Source organism: Berghia stephanieae, chromosome 3, assembly GCF_034508935.2.
Source record: "Berghia stephanieae isolate SIO BIC M18660-M18661 chromosome 3, UCSD_Bste_1.3, whole genome shotgun sequence".
Taxonomy (NCBI): domain Eukaryota; kingdom Metazoa; phylum Mollusca; class Gastropoda; order Nudibranchia; family Aeolidiidae; genus Berghia; species Berghia stephanieae.
Window position 1 is genome coordinate 2,499,096 of NC_088362.1, and position 12,616 is coordinate 2,511,711.

Here is a 12,616-nt window from a genome sequence, read left to right on the forward strand (position 1 = left end):
GTGCTCAAGGAAATAAGTGATTCCATTGTCAAAGCCAGGAACATGTGTTTTGCCACGTGCTTCTAAAATGGTCACGTGATATAGTTTATTTTATTGCACCAACTTTTACTGCTCTATAAGACTGGCAGGCTACATACAACTCTACGCATTGACAAAAACTCCCCCCCCCCCCTCTCCACCAACAAACACACCCAAAAAAGCACCCCCCCCCCACACACACACACAAACACTTTCCCAAAAAATACGCCCCCCCCCCCCTAAACAACTTACTTACCTTACCCGGGTTCCATCTCTTTCCAGAGGTCGGATGTCATGGCTTTCCATCCTTCACGGTCCATTGCAGCCCCGTTACAGTCTGCCATGCGCCGTCCTGTAGCTTCCTTGATGCCATCTGTCCAGGATTTCCTTTGTCTTCCTCTGCCTCTCTTTCCTTCAATTCTTCCCTCCATTATCCTTTTTTCGAGACTATCATGTCTTCGCATATGTCCAAAATATGACAGCTTTTTGTGCTTCACAGTCAAAAGAAGTTCTTTTTGTTTTTGGCCCATTAGGTCGAGGACTTCGATGTTTGTTTTTCTTGCTGTCCAAGGTATTTTCAGTATTCTCCTGTACGTCCACACCTCAAAAGCTTCAATACGTTGTTCTGTCTGTGCGGTTAGTGTCCACGTTTCACAACCATAAAAGAAAATGGACCACACATAGCATTTGGTGCATCTCATTCGTGTTCTGATGGAGATATTTGTGTTGTTGAGGATTGCCTTTAGTTTCATGAACGCATTTTTGGCCAGCATTATTCGTCTCCTGATCTCTTTGTCAGACTTTGCATCGGATGTTACCAACTGCCCCAAGTACGTGAACTCCTTTACTTGTTCCACTGGACACTCTTCTATTTCTATATCTATGTCTATGGGCTCTTTCTTTTTTGTTATCACCATTGTTTTTGTCTTCTTCGCATTCATGAACAGCCCCTTTTCTTTACTCTCTTCGTTCACTTTTGAAATTAGCTTCTGTAGGTCTTCCTTACTTTCCGCCAACAGGACAGTATCGTCAGCGTAACGTAAATTGTTGATGTTGTGGCCACCAACCTTCAACCCTTGTGCTGTTTCTACTTGCCGAAATATAGACTCTGTGTATAAATTAAACAAGCAAGGAGACATAACACATCCCTGGCGCACTCCTTTCTTGATTTCAATTGCATCTGTTGTATCTGCCTGCACTTTTATCTGAGCCTTTTGCTGCCAGTACAGATTAGCGATTAGAGCCACATCATTCTCTTCCACACCTATTGCCACAAGGTCCTGGATAAGTTTCTGATGACTAACAGAATCAAATGCCTTTGAGTAGTCGATAAAACAGGCATATATGTCTTTTTGGACCTCTAAGTATTTTTCTGACAGGATTTTTAAGTCGAAAATTGCCTCCCTGGTGCCACTGTTCTTTTTGAATCCAGTTTGCTGTTCTGAAATCTCACGATCTACTTTTGACGAGATTCTTTTCAGGATTATTGTCAGGAGGAGTTTCAGTAGATGGCACATAAGACTGATTGTTCTGTAGTCCGAACACTCAATTGCACCCGCTTTCTTGGGTAGCAGTATGAAGATAGAAGTGCGAAGGTCTTCTGGGATGTGCGTTGACTCGTATATTTCATTCATAAGGTCCGTTATCACATCAACACCAAATTCACCCAGTGCTTGCAGCATTTCTGTTGACACCCCATCTATTCCATTTGCCTTCCCTGTTTTCATGCAGTATAGGGCTTTCTCTACTTCTGATCTTAGGATTGTGGGTCCCCGTAGAAAGGACTGTATATGGTTGTCACCTCTGTCCGCATTGAATAGCTCCTCCACGTATTCTTTCCATCTATTGGCGATTTCTTCCACCTCAAAGAGGAGTCTACCTGATTTATCTTTGATGCAACCGCCAGATTGAGCGTTTTTATATGTGAATTTCTTGAGTTCAGCAAACATTGGTCCAGGGTTTCTCTCATGTGATAGCTTCTCAATACGGTGGCACTTTTCATCAAGCCAGTCTTCTTTAGCCTGGATACACTTTTTCTTTACTGATTTGTCCAGTTCATTGTACCTAGGGGTGCCCTTTGAATGTTTCCGTTCTCTCATAAGATTCAAAATCTCATTCGTCATCCATTCTTTCTTTGCCTCTTTAGATTTTTTGTTTAGCATTTTCTCGTTTGTAGTTGTTATTGCACCTTTAAGAGAGGACCATTGTTTATCAATTCTACTCTTATACGTTTCTTCTAAATAAATCACTAATTACTCTCGGAAATAGCACAATAGAATTTTCAAATAAAGCAAAAAACCTTGGCGTCATCATTGATAAAGATCTTTCCATGACAAGCCACGTGAATAACACCATACAATCTATGTACATAGAAATGAAAAAAATAAGCAAAATTCGTAATTTAATACCGAAGCATATAACAGAACTTTTAATTAATTCCTTGGTTTTATCTAAATTGGACTATTGTAACTCCCTTTGGGCGAATTTAACTAATGACAAAATTAGCAAACTTCAGGTTGCTCAAAATAACGCAGCCAGGCTCATTGTACGCAATAACAAAAAATACCCGTCAGCAACTCTTCTTCTCCGAGAGTTACATTGGCTTCCTGTTGAAAAAAGAGTTGCCTATAAGATTTGTACTGTTGTCTACAAATCCCTAAGCACGAACAGTCCCTCCTATATTAAAGACCTTCTAAACATATATGTCCCCAATAGAAACTTGAGGTCAAGCAATGACCAATCAATCCTTGTCAAACCTAAGCCATTGCGTAAAATAGGTGAAGTCTTTTCAATTTTCGGCCCCCCATTTTTGGAACTCTCTCCCGTCACACGTGAGATGCTCGGATTCGTTGACAACGTTCAAATCTCGCTTAAAGTTTTATCTTTTTACGTCATAATGTTGCAATATTATTTTCATATTTTGTTGTTGTTAAATTGAATTCGTATCACGTTTCCTTCACACTTGTCTCACTGTAATATGTTTTGTTTTATATCACTGTAAAGCGCTTAGAGCCTGTGACAACGGGGTAAAGCGCTATATAAATGCCATTTATTATTATTATTATTCTGTTTCTTTATTTGTGTCTTCTTGTTCTTCCATAAGACAAAAATACGTATTTTCTACTTCTACAGCATATTTCGCTCTTAGCTCCTCGTTTCTAAGTTCAGCTAGGTCGTACTTTATGTGTTCGTCCCTTTTCTGTTTGGGAATTTTTAATTTAACTTTTATTTTCACCATGATGGGAACATGGTCCGATCCAATGTCAGCACCCGGGAAAGTTTTACATTGGGTCACACAGTTTTTGAATCTGGTTTTGATGAGAACATAATCTATTTCTATCTATTTATATCTATAATCTAAACAACTAAAAACAGACAAAACAAACCAAATCTTCGACGTCAACTATCGAGGAATTGAGATGACACTTCAACATGTCAATACATCTTTAATCTGAGAGTTCTGGTTCTCTGGTTCTGGCTGGAATCCTCCTGACTTGTTGATGAAATAGGAAATGAGATTAGCGGAAGAGTAGCGTCCCTTGATTAGACGTTACCCATAGTTTGTGACGTCACCGGCGGAAAAGTTATTAGAGAGAGAACGTCATGTTGATTGTGCGCATGCGTCTCTCGCCCTCGCGGAACCAACAACTAACATGACAATCTCTCTCTAATAACTTTTCCGCCGGTGACGTCACAGACTATGGGTGATGTCCAATCAAGGGGCGCTACTCTTCAGCTAATCTCATTCCCTTTTGTCCATTATGCCTTACTTTATTTTTGGATAATGGTAATACTATTTTTTCATTTTGTTACCAGTCTCTCCCAGCCCCAAGGATGTCAATATATTCGTCTCTCTCTCTCTCTCTCTCTCTCTCTCTCTCTCTCTCTCTCTCTCTCTCTCTCTCTCTCTTTCTCTCTCTCTCTCTCTCACACACACACACACACCTTTTATAAAGTATCTCCTCCTTCACCACTACCAACACCTCCTCCTCCTCATCATCATATTCTTCTTCTTCCTCTTCCTTCACCATCTCCTCATCCTCCTCCTCTGTTTTTTTACTTTTTCCACTACTTCTACACTACTATACTACTACTACTACTACTACTACTACTACTACTACTACTACTACTACTACTACTACTACTACTAACTATACTACTACTACTACTATTACTACTACTACTACACTACTACTACTACTACTACTACTACTACTACTACTACTACTACTACTACTACTACTACTACTACTACTAACTACTACTACTATACTTACTACTACTACTACTACTACTAACTACTACTACTAACTACTACTACTACTACTACTCTACTACTACTACTACTACTACTACTACTACTACTACTACTACTACTACTACTACTACTACTACTACTACTACTACTACTGCTACTACTACTACTACTACTACTACTACTACTATACTACTACTACTGCTACTGCTACTACTACTTAAGCTGCGTCACCTTGAGGTGGAGTTGCTAGGGTGCTCTGCTCGATAGAGGAGAGAATAGCACGGCAGTGAAATTCATTATTAATTTGTCGTGTAAAATGAGTTAATCTCTATAATTACAGATATGGAATGTCGCCATCCATCCCCGTCGTTTAGAATTGTACATGACAGGTTATAACATAAGGATATCTTAAATGCCGTAAATAGCAGACTAACCTCTAAAAATATTGTATCCTATATTATAAAAAAAATAATGGAGCTTTATATAGCGCAATATCCACAAAATGTGCTCAAAGCGCTTTACAAGGGGTCCCTGGTCAACAGCAACATAAACATGTAGGACGGGACATGACGCCTGTTAGGTGACATTACAATTTTTCGGACAAAGACTGGTAACGGCCAGGCACTCATTTTTCACCTGAGTAAGGTGAGAGAATGTGAGTAAAAGCCTTTTCCAAGGACTCAACTATGCGCCGAGCGCAAGGCTCGATCCCAGGACCTTCCGATCCGAAAGCGAGTGTCATACCACTAGACCACATAGCCGCACAGACCACACATAGTGTCTGATACACGATATACGAGTATAAAAGACAATCTTGTGTATTATAAGTATGATATGTTTCTTGTTTTTGTTTTTAAGGGTTTTACGGCGCTTGCAACACATTAAGGTCATATCAGCACCAGTAAAAAAGAAGAAAATGGGATTGTAAAAATTTCTAGAATTACAATTAAAGCACAAAAGAAAAGTTGAGACAAAGGGGAATTGGTTCAAATAGGGAACAGATGTAGATTCCAAGAGCACACCGTCAAAGCACTTAGTTTGAGATCACCTAAAAGTCTCATCCAGACACAAGCACATGTCCCAACTAAGAGGAATACACTCAAATGTTTACCAATCATATAATATAATATGAAAACAAAACATAATACAATGCGTAACAGAGAGATGATTTACAAGGAAAAAAATATCATCTCCCAAAACTATAACTATACATTTGACTGTTTCCCTCCCAGCCAAGGAACTCCGGTAAGGGTCAGGACAAAACAAAGTAATCTCATTCCAAGACAACAATTGGAAACAATTGGCAAACGGGTAAGGGGGATAGAAGACACAGCATGTACCTCCCTGCCCACTATGGGAGGTCAGGATCCCCACCCAGTTATAAGTATGATAAACGCTTAACACGTTGTGACATTGTTTATAAGTATCTAAATATAATTCAGTGTACTATTCATGGAAACACAGTATTGGCAATATAATTGCAAAGGGCAATAATAATAATACACCATAACAGAAAGATTTAAATTCCTTCAAAGGGCAGCAACTCTTTTAAAAAGTCAAGCGATAACATGTCCACAAGTAAAAGAATAAATCTGTCTGGCAACATCATTTATAAATAAATAAAATATAAATTCCCTTTATTCATCCCATAGGGAAATTTGTCTCTAGGGTCTATTCCAAAGGGAAGACTGGAATAGCCCAGGCATAAGCCACAGTGCAGCGCCGCAAATTGAGCTAGGGCGAGGTGACTTGCTCAAGGCCACACAGCACAGCGGGTAATTGAACTCGGTACCTTTCGGGTACGAAGCGAAGACCGTACCACTGAGCCACGCTATATTCCCTGAGATGGGATGGGGTGGACAAATAGTAGTTATTGTGTGTACTAAAGATATTTCTCCATGTACTTTGTGTAACACACCATACAAAATTAATAATAATGTGAAGTTGAATGTAAGCTTCAATTTAATTACAAAAACAGATCAAATGAACGTTTCGGGTTTCCCCTTTATCAACAAAACAGGATGAATGAAACACCACAGATGCATGAGATAATGTGGTAGTGGCGTAGTTAACTTAACTACATCTTAACTACGCCACTACCACATCATCTCATCCATCTATCCATCTGTGGTGTTTCATTCATCCTGTTTTGTTGATAAAGGGGAAACTCGTAACGTTCATTTGATCTGTTTTTGTAATTAAATTGAAGCTTACATTCAATTTCACATTATTATTTATGTCTTTGAGCTTCGAGCAGCAACAAATGCATGGATATTAAGGGACTCGGGCTACCAAAGGGATTTCTTGCTAGTCCCACTATCCCCATCGTAACCAAGTTCCACTGTACGTAAATCGTATTACGATTGGTTATGATTGTTTGCACAGAAAGAGCTAGTGGGCATTTTTCAAAACCATATTCCCTCAATTGGGGGTTCTCCTTTACAAGAAATATTTCAGTCTTATAACTCTGCTTTGTGGAGAATAGTCGTGAGTTAAACGGAAGCAACTTGTCATAAATGACTGTTGAGAGACAGTTTGAACACAGCATTAACTAACTGTTGGGCAATTTCAGTTCCCTATAAATTGAACTGTCTCTAAGGCTGGTATCTGAAGCACTGGAACAAGTGGGGAGGATTCTACATCAGGACTCGTAAATATCGATGCAAAGAGTCCCTGTGTCTTTCCTAAGTCGAGGTTTTTTATGACGTTTACATTAGGATCCTTGGCCAAGAGGCCCCGTTTATCAACTATCATAAGTCCCCGAGAGTACTCTCCCTTCAACTCTACCGTAGAATACACATTTTCCTTTTCTAGAATAATGGTGGAATCGATCACTATGGCAACCGCAAAAACTTCTGGTGCAACCACTCCTCCTGTATACAGCTGGAGTTCCTCCTGTGTCATCGATTCTATAAGGAAGCTGGATTTTTCTGAGCCAACGTTAAGGCATGTTACAAAATGTTCCTGAGGAAATAAAAAAAACATTGAATTAGGGGCAGCGTGGCTCAGTGGTACAGTCTTTGCTTCCTACCCGAAAGGTACCGAGTTCAATCACCCGCCGCTGCGTTATGTAGCCTTGAGCAAGTCACATCGCCCTAGCTCACTTTGCGGCTGACGCCTGGGTTATTCCAGTCTTCCCTTGGAATAGACCCTAAAGACAGATTTCCCCTTGGGGATGAATAAAGGGAATTTTGTTATTTATTTATTTATTTTATAATTTGAAAAATGAATTCTTCAAAATTTGGATAGAGATCAATTATTTTCTCTTCCCTTCAATTCGAGAAGCACAATACAACAGATGCAGAGATGCCAGCCAGCTTAAAATTTCACTCACAGGAATTGATGACATCACTCAGAGGAATTTCAAGGACAGAGCAGAAATTTCCGCATATAAAATCTTATCTAAAAGATATGTTAATACTATTTCAAATACCATCCCAATAACCTTCTATCAAATTAACTGGAGCTCCAAAACTCACAGCGTTGTAAAAAATGTAATAAGTGTCAAACTTGAATGATTAGCAGTAGTGGGAGTCATGATGATGACAATGATGATGATGATGATGATGATGGTTGTGGTTGTGGTTGTTGTAGTTTAAAGTGGTAGAGATGATGATGTGGTTGTGGTGGTGGTGGTGGTTATGGTAATTGTAGGGGTGATGATGATGATGATGTTTCAGCTGCAGTAATGGTGGTAGAAGTGATGGTGACTTGGTACATAACCCTATCTCAGAGAAAAAAACGACGCGGTGATAGATGAACTCAGGTGGAAGTGCACTGAACTGTACTGTCTTATTCACTTTGTCATCTCACCTTATCATTTTGACTTGAAAAATCATTTGTATTTACCACAATTTGAATTTTTTTTTTTTAATTGAGAGTAGGAAAAAGCACACTTGTTGTTTGTTGGCTATAATATAGCATACCTGCCAACCCTTCCGCTTTTGGCGGAATCATTTCCTATTTTCGAAAATGATGATAACGGTAAGAATAAAAACAGGAAAGCAAAGAGGAGGGGGGAGGAGGATGAAAGAGGTGAAATTCCTATTTGTTGTCTCAAATTCCTATTTTCAGGCGTTCTGATTCTACTTTTGGAATGTGAAGGTTTGGCAGGTCTGAATATATGCAGCTGTCTTGTCTCGTGAGACTGGAATGAAAGACCATTGAGAGCTTTTTAGTGGCTCATGCGGTAGAGTTTACGACTCATGTACAAATAAATTGGGATTACTTTGATATTTCCCCCCTAGCCTCCCCCCCCCCCCCCCTCCAACTTCTCCAACATACAATAAATAGGTAGGTAGGTAAGTCTCATATAAGAATAAGATCAGGTTGAAAGTGGCTAATGATAGATTAAAAAATTATAATTAAAATTTTTTTAAAAATTGAGCTTTATATAGCACAATATCCACTAAATGTGCTCAAAACGCTTTGCAAGGGGTCCCTGGACAACAGCAACATTTAACATGTAGGACGGGACATGATGCCTGTTAGGCTATATTACAATTTTTCGGACAAGGACAACGCTGTTAACTGCCAGGTACTCATTTTACACCTGAGTACAGTGAGAGAATGTGAGTAAAGAGCCTTTTACAAGGACTCAACTATGCGCCGAGCACGAGGCTCGAACCCAGGACCTTCTGATCCAACAGCGAGTGTCATACCACTAGACCACATAGCCGCTGATTTCAAATCAGAAAAATAAATACATTTTCAAAAAAACATGAAGGGATCTAAAGTGCAAAAGGATTTTGGCAGATATTAGCAAGGCCACGAAAATAAGTATGAAAGCCACTGAAAACGAAATAATGGGCACAATATATTAGCTTTCCATATGCTCGAGGTCATTGGTCACATTGCAAAATGTGCTCAAAGTGACCCACTTAGTGAAAAGTATTCACAGCTTTTGAAATATCTAAAATCACGATTGGTCATTTGATTCAGCTTGACACATGGATATGTTTATAACATTTGTAAACAAAGCAGCGTGTTTACATTTGTTAAGAAATATCCTATCGTTGTGATTGATGACTCGGTTGGACGAAAACACGAATATAGATCGCTCCCATTAAAAGAGAATACTCACAAAAGGAATGCTGTGTCTTTGGCCAATTTCAAAAGGAAGTACATAAGCATTTTGGACTTCCTGGAACACAATATGAGCTGCCTCGGGGTCGAATAAAAAATTGTGTTCAGCACAGGCCGATAGGTCACCTTGCCCTAATAGAATAAATAAAAAATTTTAAAAATAAAAAATAAAATTCCCTTTATTCATCCCCAAGGGGAAACTTGTCTTCAGGGTCTATTCCAAGGGAAGACTGGAATAACCCAGGCGTCAGCCTCAGAGCAGCGCCGCAAAGTGGGCTAGGGCGAGGAAGTGACTTGCTCAAGGCCACACAACGCAGCGGTGGGTGATTGAACTCGGTACCTTTTGGGTAAGAAGCAAAGTTTTGGGGAAAATCCTGAAAATGGCTGGTAAGGAGAAAGTTAAATACTAGATAACCTGATGTAATGAACTTTAAAGCATTTAACTAAGATATTTGTTTCCTTGCATACCATCTCTCTGTTATGTACTATTCTAGATATTAGATTTGAATACATTGTTCGTAGTAAACATTTAAATGTATTCTTCATAGCGGGATCCTTTGCTTGTGCCTGGATGGGACTTTTAGGTAATGTCAATCATTGATGGATTGCTCGTGGAATTTTCTGTTCCATATTTGAATCAGTTCTGTTTGCCTTAAATTCTCTTAGGTGCTTTTAACTTCAGATCTACAGCTATTCCCCAATCATCTCCCTTTTTACTGGCGCAGCTCACTCACTCTCACTCTATCCCATGACCGGTTGGTCGTCAGGCGGGCTCTCGGGATGCAGACTTCACGATTCGACGCCACTCATCACGGTCTTGGGCCTTCCTCATTAGATTGTTCCACGTCAATCCTGTCCAATCTTTAATGATATCCTGCCACACTTTCCTCTGTCTTCCTCTTCTTTGGCAGCCTTCTACTGTGCCCTGCCATAATATTGTCTTGCATGGGCTTTCGTGTCTTACGAGGTGACCAAACCAAGACAATTTCCTTCTCTTTACCATTGCAAGTAGTGGTTCTTGCCATCCTGCCAGTTCTTTTACTTTGTCCTGAACACTTACATTGGTCCAGTGTCCAGCTCAAAGGCTCCAAAAACTGGCGCAGCTGAATCACTAAAACCCTTTAAAACAAACTAAACAAAAGCAAGGGTCAACTCTTGTCCAAAAACAAAATGAAAAAGCAACTAGGATTTTCAAGAATCTTTTGTGGCATTTTTGTACTTGTAATTTGTAATCTATCTCTTTTCTTGTTTTTGTCTGACCTCATTGTATTGTAACTACAAAATAACCCTTGGAAAAGATAGACTTACCTTCAATATTTCCTCCGACAATGTAAATATCTTTGAGATGACTAGCAGCAAATGGATCGAGTCTCAAGGCCAGAGCCAGATTTGTGAGGGGGCCCATACATATCAAAGTGATTTCCCCTGGAACACAATTTTTAAAAAGATGATAGGAAACTCTTTAAATTTGCGGATATATGATTCAGAGACACTCCTCTGACATATATGATTCATCATCTATTTCACAAAAAGGGAACTTTTCAATTTCTTTTTATAAATACAAGTGATATCTACATCTAGAAGATACAAATCCTAGCTTTGCTCTTGAGAAAGATTTATTTATTTATTTATATTTTGGTAACCGCATTTACAAAATGTTCAAAACATAATCCCTCAGATGGTATATCTGCATCATCAATTTTTACCCAGCCTTCCATTTTCTCTTATCAAAAAAAAAAATTTAAAAATTGCGTAGTCTTCAACATTGGAAAAGGACATTTCATTGACAAAGAAAGTTTGCTGCCAAATTCTATGGACTGCAATCCCCTGAATCATCACTTCTGGGATACCCTTTTTATAAAAATTTACGAAAACCGATGACAGTCTTTTTTCAAAACTTGAAAGAATTACAGCAAAAAATACAATATGTTTGGACAGAGGCCACTTGTTTGCACACGACCGGGATAAAAGCAATTTTTTAAAGGTTCTTTCTCGCCCGCTTCAAGTTGTTAAATACCAAGGCAGTGCCATATTAATGTATTTTAGAAGAATAAATTACATTTCATAAAAACCTTCTTAATAAAAGTGAGAAGAATTGTTTTTCTTTTATTCAATATCCAGTTCATTTGAGTTTATAATCGATAAGAGGTATTTCCTATCTAACCAATCAAAGTCAAACAATTGAATCAAAACAAGCCGTCGATACAAATTTGGATATTTTGCCTTGGTGCTTTCAACAACACTTAAATAACACTTATAATTGTTGATATTACTTGAAATTTAACAGAACAAAAATTCATAGTAACAAAAACAACTTCTGTAAAAATTGCAGGAATGTGGCTTAATTAGAATGACACACTAAACTGCCAAACAAGGGCCAGTTTTTCTGAGCCACCTCATATATATATATATATATTATTTTAATATTTACCGCAATGTTGGAGTCAGTCTACATCAATGTTTCAGGCCTTTTCAGCCATCGTCAGGACTGTGTGTTACATGAGTTTGGTTTGTTGTCTGTTATTGTTTGTTGAACAACAGACTGACTCCAACATTGTGGTAAATATTAAAATAATAATTCACTCCATTGCTACATGTCGAGCACTATCCGTACCATATTTGTATCCAACACGATTCAATATATATATATATATATATATACCTGGTTCCAGCTAACTACGCTCAATCATATATATATATATATATTGGTGCACATATCTATTTAACAATTAATTAACCAACCAACCAGGATATTCGTTGACATGTCTGATGAGTGATGATACAGAATGCTCTGCTTGAACTTGTCCCTCCACCTTCTGAGACCAGGCAGCTCCAGGGAGATTACTCTCTTTCCCCATCAGGCCCATTAATGATTTCTCTGCGCCACGACACACTGCAACCTGAAAATACACACATAATAAAAATTGGCATAATTTTTTATTTTTTTAAAAAAAGAACCCAATCAAATGTGTACATTTATTCATGAGCTTATGCCAAAATGTCTTTTTTTTTCTTTTTCTACATTCACCACAAAAAAAACTACAAAAATAAATTATTTTGAAAAATTAAGGAAACAATAGTTTCATCGGTTTCCATCAGTTAAATACTGTAGCTCCAATAGAACAGCAGAAATAGTTTTTCAAAAGTTAAAAAAAAAGGGAAGACTGAGTGTCAACTATGTCCACACTTTTTCGACACTTTGAATAGGTATACCTACTATAATTCTGTTGCTAGATCATCAGTTTTTCAGAGAAA

General features: G+C 38.4%; 1 pseudogene across 1 annotated transcript in view; it reads right to left on the reverse strand.

Moving 5' to 3' along the window:
- Nucleotides 1-5,689: 5,689 nt before the first annotated feature.
- The window catches only part of LOC144966952 (uncharacterized), a 39,181-nt pseudogene continuing 32,254 nt past the window's right edge, over nt 5,690-12,616 (reverse strand). The window contains exons 12-15 of the transcript XR_013644297.1: nt 12,108-12,261; nt 10,670-10,786; nt 9,360-9,493; nt 5,690-7,240 (exon numbers count right to left, since the gene is read on the reverse strand). The product of XR_013644297.1 is annotated as an uncharacterized LOC144966952 (transcript). The remainder of the gene's footprint in view (nt 7,241-9,359; nt 9,494-10,669; nt 10,787-12,107; nt 12,262-12,616) is intronic.